The sequence below is a fragment of the Octopus bimaculoides genome, chromosome 20 (genome assembly GCF_046866305.1).
Source record: "Octopus bimaculoides isolate indiv1 chromosome 20, ASM4686630v1, whole genome shotgun sequence".
NCBI lineage: Eukaryota > Metazoa > Mollusca > Cephalopoda > Octopoda > Octopodidae > Octopus > Octopus bimaculoides.
In genome coordinates, this window is record NC_142947.1 from 29,955,902 (window position 1) to 29,964,582 (window position 8,681).

Below are 8,681 nucleotides of genomic sequence, written 5' to 3' on the forward strand. Positions count from 1 at the left end.
TCATTGGTTATATTAAATAAGATAATAGTGATATAAATGTTGTTGGGTTGTTTCTTTACGGTAGGGAGTGACTAATCGAGTCTGCGATTATTTTGATTCCCGAATAAAACCATAAGAATATTAAACACATTCTAACAGTACTTTAATCACTGTTCGTTTGAGGGGAAACACATGAACAACACTACGCCGTTTCCACTATAAAGCTGAACATTTCTGACCAATCTACTAAGTTAATAACTTTCATAGAATTTGTGAAATTTAAAAATGAAATGCAGACGGAAAACTAAATTGCGAAAATAGACTCTATTCGTAATCGAAATTTCAATAACAAATGTATTATATATGAATGAATATTTTCCAAATATAAACAGAAAATAATAAATAATCACATGAAGGAAATAACGATAAACTATACGATACCTATTAAAATGAAATGTTACATCGAATGTTGCTTACTTCCAAGTTGATTGTGAATGTGACGAGAGTGTGGTTTACTCCACTTCCTTGTTATGTGCTGCTGCTGGTGCTCGGCGTAATTACCGCACACCGTAATTAACTTATTCAGCAAAAGAGTTCAACAGATTCTGGAAAATTCAGATTTCACTTTCCCTTTTCAGATGGTTGACTTTATCCTTTCAGTTAAATACACTTACAATAACGTAATAAAAAATGCGTAAGAGAGACGACACTTTGTTGTCTATATTCAATATCCGAAAGAAAAAATACTGTAGATATTTTCATATAAATAATAAATGAAAGAAATGTCATCACTCATATTTTGAATTGCTAGGAATTATGATATTCTGAAGCGGAATTCTGGTTTAAGCACCACATATAACCCCGCATTACTTTTTTAACTGTTTGGAACTTTCAGAACATTTTTACGAATTTGTGTTCTACACATGGGAATTCATACAATTATGAAAAAAAAATTTTTTTTTTAATTTTCAACTCTCCCCCATAAATCCTAAAAGTTCAACTCTTTTTTCGAATTTTTTGCTTACATTCCCTTCGGTGCATCATCATTCCATTAAATATGTTTATGGGGAGAAAATATTGAAAAAAAAAAACAATACATGTCAGAGTAGTAAGAAATGGGGACGGTATCCGGTGGTCGTGGGATGTGCTAAAAAATAACAGCTAAATCGCGCATAAATCTTACACACATTTTTTTTTTCCTAATCATATGAATTCCCGTGTGTAGAACTCAAATTTGCAAACATTCTCTGAAAATTCCAAAGATTTTTTTTTGTTAAGTTATAAGGTGTTATATGGAGTCCTTAAACCAAAATTCCACCCTAACTGGTTAGCAGAATATTATTAGACAATTACTAGAATAACATCATTAGACAATTACTTACATTGACTAGAGAGTCATTGTCTGGGGAGAAAAAAGACGGTAACTGTTAGCTCATTGACCGTAGATCTAATCAATCAAAGCTGAACTTGAAACAAATACTGCGGATACCTACACGTGAATGTCCCGCCCCGATTTTGTTTCCTCATAACTTTCAGAAAATTGAATATCTTTTAATGAAATTTTTTACAAATGCGCTTCAGATGATGTAAATTACTATTATATCGGAATTTAGGAAAAAGAATTTTCCGTGAGTGTGAAAAGGGGTTTCGGAAAATTTACACGATTCGGCTTTGTTTCCTCATAGGAGTAGATTACAATTATATCGGAATTTAATAAAGGAAAAAAAAATTGGAAGGATAGCACACTAACATACTGACACACGTTGCATATATATATATACAAAACGAAACTTGAAAGGCATAACTATAGATTTCTGCCCCACCGACTTTGGATGATCATAACTGTCAGAAAAATAGATATTTTTTAATGAAATTGTAGTAACGCCGTGCGCATGCGTAGTCTCACGCATGCATGGAATTAAACAAGCAAGCGTGCCCGCTCAATTCATTCTCTTTCTTGCTGGCCAGCAATAGAGCATGGACGTGTCAAGCAGTGTCTCTGACATTCCGCTGAGCTGCAATAACCCACTTTCTTATAAAGTGGTGATTCGACGAAGAAACAAACGCAGCATGGACTCTGGACTACCAACTTATAACTGGTGAACCCGACTAAAGAACAAATACGGCCATGGAGACTGAACTACGTATTACCAACATCTCCAATCATAGTCAACACGACTCAACAAGCGCGGTTTTTATTCTCGCCTTTGTTAGAGTGGATGTTTCCACTCACGATAAACAGACAAGAATTACAGCCTGCGATATTTCCTATTGTGTACTCAAAAAACTTGGTATAAATCTCTCACGTGTTCTGACTTTCTTTCTGCTGTGATATTTCACATACATATAGACGGCCTGTTTTTTATTATGTTCTTATATGTCGCATTCACACACTCACATACACATACATCTTTTATGCCACACAATAACTCTTGTTATTCATTTCATATGGTTGTCTTTTCTATCGTCTCATTACTGGTATTTACGAATTCACTAATGTTCGTAGTATAACATAATTACTTGTATATCATCTTTGATATATATTTTGGTGTTCGACCGTGTGACACGTTTAAATAAAAGGAGTCCTCTGTTATTCCATTCGTCACCATTTCTCCTTTTTGAGTTCGCACGGTCGTTCTTTCATCTTGGGTTAAGAAAATATTTCTTCGAGGTTTTCGCTAATGGCCGTACAGAGATTTGTCTGTCGACTGTCTGTAAAAGCGTACCTCTTCAAACATTCATCACCAAACAGCCTTTTCGCCACCAGCTTCGTTCAACCAAGATTACCACCATGACGACAACAATTACTACTACCAACTACAAGCATTCCCCCTGACGTCGCCAAGTTTCAACTGACCCATTACCACTGTCAACATCATTACCACCACACATACAGAACACAGCTATATTACAGTTCCTGCGCCGACGTCTTTACCATCAATGTACTGTCTATCACAACGTCGTGCGCCAACAACCCCACCACCAGGGACACACCAGATCAACACACTCGGTTTTATCGACTCTGTTAGAGTGGATGTTTCCACTCACGCACAACAGTAAGAGCTAGCCGAATTGAATATTCCGTACCGGGTAACCGGTCACAACTAGCGTTCCGACGCTCAACTATAGCTCTGCTCCTTGACCACAACTTCCTGAGTACGGACATTCAAAATCAACTTGTGTAACTCTTATACGAACTGGATTTTTTGTCTCTACAGACACTTTTACTATGTTCTGTGTTTTTTCTCACACACACTTGTGCACTCACACACTTTCTTTCATTTATACATTGCATGCATGTTCTCACGAGTACACATTCATTTCTTTCATTTTTCTTTGTGTGTGTTTTGTGCTACATCTTGGTGGTTTTCAGTGGGCATCCTGCCTCAGGCGTTCTAACAGATTTTATATTATCGTGCGTTTCTCGCACTGGCAAGGGAGCCCTGTAGTAACGCTGTGCACATGCGTAGTCTCACGCATGTGTGAAATTAAACAAGCAAGCGTTCCCGCTCAATTCATTCTCTTTCTTGCTGGCCAGCAATAGAGCATGGACGTGTCAAGCAGTGTCTCCAACACCCAACTCTGGAGACAGTCTCTTTACGTGTTTAGCTGTCACTCTCCATCTTTCGGACTTACGCTCGACAGCTCGCTTACACCTACAGAACAACGTCCCAACAACTATGCTCACACAATTAGAAGCTGTAACAACAAGAGCTAAAGATGTATATATTTACCACCGAAATAAATGTTATTTAAGTTGATAGTCCGGAGTTAAGCGTTCCGTTTAGATTCTCTAATTTTATATAGGAAAGTCAGGTATACGTCTAATGATGTATAACCAACTTTCCTATACATCTTTTATGCCACACAATAACTCTTGTTATTCATTTCATACGGTTGTCTTTTCTATCGTCTCATTACTGGTATTTACGAAATCTATGTTATCGAAGTATAACATTATTTGTATATCATCATTGATATATATTTTGTGTTCGACCGTGTGACACGTTTAAATAAAAGGAGTCCTCTGTTATTCCATTCGTCACCATTTCTCCTTTTTGAGTTCGCACGGTCATTCTTTCATCTTGGGCTAAGAAAATTTTTCTTCGAGGTTTTCGCTAATGGCCGTACAGAGATTTGTCTGTCGATCGTCTGTAAAAAGCGCACCTCTTCAAACACCATCACCGAGTGACCTTTTCGCCACCAGCTTCGTTCAACCAAGATTACCACCATGACGACAACAATTACTATTACCAACTACAAGCATTCCCCCTGACGTCGCCAAGTTTCAACAGATCATTACCACTGTCAACATCATTACCACCACACATACAGAACACAGCTATATTACAGTTCCTGCGCCGACGTCTTTACCATCAATGTACTGTCTACCACAATGTCGTGCGCCAACAACCCCACCACCAGGGACACACCATATCAACACACTCGGTTTTGTCGACTCTATTAGAGTGGATGTTTCCACTCACGATCAACAGACCAAATTTTCCTTGTGTAACTTTCATAGAATATTCCGTACCAGGTAACCCGTCACAACTGACCTCGACTTCCTGAGTACGAACATTCTATCTCCTTGTGGGACTCTTGTACGAACTGGATTTTTTCTCTACAGACACTTTTACTATATTCTGTGTTTTTTCTCACACACACTTGTGCACTCACACACTTTCTTTCATTTGTACATTGCATGCATGTTCTCAAGAGTGCACATTCATTTCTTTCATTTTTCTTTGTGTGTGTTTTGTGCTACATCTTGTGGGTGGTTTTCAGTGGCCATCCTGCCTCAGGCGTTCTAACAGATTTCATATTATCGTGCGTTTCTCGCACTGGCAAGGGAGCCCTGTAGTAACGCCGTGCACATGCGTAGTCTCACGCATGCGTAGAATTAAACAACCAAGCGTTCCCGCTCAATTCATTCTCTTTCTTGCTGGCCAGCAATAGAGCATGGACGTGTCAAGCAGTGTCTCTGACATTCCAACCTGGAGACAGTCTCTTTACGTGTATAGCTGTCACTCTCCATCTTTCGGACTTACACTCGACAGCTCGCTCACATCTACATAACAACGTCCCAACAACTATGCTCACACACATAGAAGCTGTAACAACAAGAGCTAAAGATGTATATATTTACCACCTGAATAAATGTTGTTTAAGTTGATAGTCTGGAGTTCAGCGTTCCGTTTAATTTCTTAATATTATATAGGAAAGTCAGGTATACATCTAATGATGTATAACCAACTTTCCTATAACATTTTCTACGAATATGTGTTATATCATGTAGATTCCGAATATACAGACTTTATGGGGAAGGAAGTGTTTTAGGGGTGGGGAATTTCGGAAAATTCACCGGAGTCCGCTTTAATTCGTCTCAACTGTCAAGAAAATGGATACTTTTTAATGAAATTCTCTACAAATATACCTCAGACTATGTAGATTCCGAGGACATAGGAATTTGTGATTTTTTTGGTTTGACGGGCAACACTTGTTTTCTTAACGAAACACTTTCAAACTTGGGATACTGGTAGAATGTGTCATATAAAACATCTTTTTCTCTTAGCCTTCTTAACAAAAATTACTTCTTAATAAATTATTTCATGTTAAAGTTGTCGTATTTCTGTAATTTCAACCAATCACTGACGTCTATTCAGCTGAATACAGTCACTACTCTTTTTATAAACAATAATTTTTACCGGTGTTATTCCCTGTTTAATTATATCATTATTCCCTAGTAAGGGTTTAGGGTTCGGGTTTTAGGGTTGGGGTTAGGGTTATGAATGAGGTTATGGCAAAAATAATCATAACCCTAACCGTAATCTTAAAACTAACCCTAACTCTAAAACCCGAACCCTAACCCTAAAACCAGTACAAACGCACGAACGATGTCATAAATAACAGTGACAAACGAAATATATACCGCTGATAGTTGTTATTGACAACGGATAGTTTTTGCTGACAAACAACGGCACTAATTTTATTCAAGGGAAAAGATCCCCTGACACCGTTGTTTACATTCCACATCGTAATTGTTTTCACCTCAATAGACATCAGTGATTGGTTGAAATTACCGAAATACGACAATTTTTTACATGAAATAGCTTCGAATACAAAATTTTTATCTGTTCTATAACACAAAATATACAAGTATTCGAAATTTGAAAGTGTTTCGGTACCAAAAAGATCCGGAATTTGGGGTGGGGAAAAAATTGGGGTTTATTTTTGAGAATTGTTCCCCACTCGGGGGTGTTTCGGAACAAGTCGTTCGTATTTGTTTCATTTTCTCCGTTTTGTGCATCTGTAGAATTCTACTGAAGCAAATGAAACACTGACCAGAAAACTCGTTATGCTAAAAATAACAGCAAATGGTCTGGTACATAGAAATATGTTATAAAGACGACTTATCTGTTGCATACGATTTTTGTTTTTCATTTTAAGTAAATTCCCAGGCAAACATACCTAATAGAAAGGCAGAAGACACCAGAGGCAAAAATAAGGAATATATATACGCACAGTTAAATATAGAAGTATAAAGTTTAATTTGTTACATAATCTCTATAGTAAACATGATACTGAATGGAATAATTCCACCTTTGCACTTTTTTAATTACATGTGTGTGCGCGCGTGCACGCGCATGGATGCTCATATTAAATTCCTACTATATCCATCTGAGATATAGACTTTGCCCATGTCAAGATACTTAAGATATTCATCTTAATCAGGTATCAAAATGGAAGTTTTTTTTTCACTGGACACAGAAATACTGGAAAAGGTGGGATGTTTCAATATGAAAGTTTGCCTTATCAAGTACAGTATGTGATGTGTTAGTCATGTCAACTGTGTTGATGGTTTCATGTTTCCAAAGTGATTATTTTATAGAGAATTAGTTATTGGAAAGTGGTCCCAGGAAGTGAAAGGCTGTCTATAAGGAACAATAGTCTACAATTAATGAGTATTGGGTGACACTGCTTCGCTAGAAAGGTTTACAGCCATATCAAGCTCAATGCACTGGTTTTCATACAATCACCATAGTTAAGCAACATCAAGCCAAGTTAGTACATAGATGGGTGACCAATTTGGAAACCTAGGTGCTGTAAGCATCTCACTTTTATAGGTGCAGGCATAGCTGTGTTGTTTGAAGCTTGCTTCCCAGCCACGTGATTCCAGAATCAGTCTCACTGTGTGACATCTTGGGCAAGTGTCTTCTACTATAGCCTTGGCTTGACCAAAGCTCCATGAGTAGATTTGGTAAATGGAAACTAAAAGATGCTCACCGTATGTGTGTGTGTCATTGTGTCTGTGTTTGTTCACCACCACTACTTCACAACTGGTGTTGGTATGTTTACATCCCCATAACTTAGCGGCTCAGGAAAAAAGGTTGATAGAATAAGTACCAGGCTTAAATAAAAGTACAATTCATTCAACTAAAAATTCTTCAAGGTGGTGCCACAACATGGCCACAGTCTAATAACTGAAACAAGTGAAAGATCAAAGATAAAATGTCCAGAGCCGCATCTTATGAGTAAGAAAATACTAGAGTGTAATGTAAGAGTGAAGGTTTCCAGTTGGCAGAACTGGTTCTGAAGAAACAATATTGATTGTTATTCTTATGTGGCTACCCTCTCAACTCTAATTGAGCAGGTTTGTTGGATATAAAAATGTCCTTTGGTATTTGTTCTGGATTCAAATTCTGCCAAGGTTAACTTTGCCTTTTATCCTTTCAGCGTCAATAAAGTACCAGTCAAGTACTGAGGTCAAAGTAATCAACTTCCCCCTCCCCTCAAAAACTGCTGGCTCTGTGCCAAAATTTGAAACCATTATCATCAGCAGTAGCTGGTTGCTTTTCATGCTAATTTGTTTAAGTTGAATTAGTTCTTAGTTATTAATTTAATACTGCCTATAGACCCAGGAAGACCTGAGATGAGGTGGTGAAGCACAACCTTCGAAAATTAGGCCTTACTGAGACAATGACTAGTGACCAAGACCTTTGGAAATATGCTGTGCTTGAGAAGACCCAGCAAGCCAAGTGAGACCATAACCTGTGGCCTATGCCAGGGGTGTAACCAGCCCACTTATGTGTACCTTTCCTTCATTGGACACTAAACTCTGCTTGTGAAGACCTGTTCAGGCAAGTGAAATCGAAATCGAAATCAAATTTGATGACAGCACCACACAACTAGCATAGGTCACTTTTTGACAGGACAAAGAAAACCTGTTTTCACGCCTGTTGATTGTGGTGGTTTGGATGACTGAGAATTCTTAGGGCAAAGTTTAGAGAGCTCTTACCTCTGCTGGCGACAAAGGGACTCTCACTCAGAGTAAAAGGCAGACTGTATGACGCATGTGTACGAACAGCCATGCTACATGGCAGTGAAACATGGGCTGTAACTGCTGAGGACATGCGTAAGCTTGCAAGGAATGAAGCCAGTATGCTCCGTTGGATGTGTAATGTCAGTGTGCATACCCGTCAGAGTCTAAGTATCTTGAGAGAAAAGCTGAACATAAGAAGCATCAGTTGTGGTGTGCAAGAGAGACAATTGCGCTGGTATGGACATGTGGTGAGAATGGATGAGGATAGCTGCGTGAAAAAGTGCCACACCCTAACAGTTGAGGGAACCCGTGGAAAAGGTAGGCCCAGGAAGACCTGGGCTGAGGTGGTGAGGCAAGACCTTCGAACATTAGGCCTCAC

The 8,681-nt window shown here is 38.3% G+C and overlaps 1 protein-coding gene and 1 pseudogene across 2 annotated transcripts in view; one reads left to right on the forward strand and one right to left on the reverse strand.

The window, feature by feature from the left end:
- Positions 1-528, reverse strand: part of LOC106878426 (uncharacterized) — a 61,216-nt gene extending 60,688 nt beyond the window's left edge. The window contains exon 1 of one of the 2 annotated variants that reach the window (XM_014927634.3): positions 457-528. The gene's annotated coding sequence lies outside the window, so the exon portion shown is untranslated. Of the gene's footprint in view, positions 1-420 lie in introns of both variants that reach the window. The other variant, XM_089338301.1, reaches the window with a different exon arrangement.
- Positions 529-6,973: 6,445 nt separating this feature from the next.
- LOC128250387 (5S ribosomal RNA) lies at positions 6,974-7,092 on the forward strand (annotated as a pseudogene).
- The last annotated feature ends 1,589 nt before the right edge of the window (positions 7,093-8,681 follow it).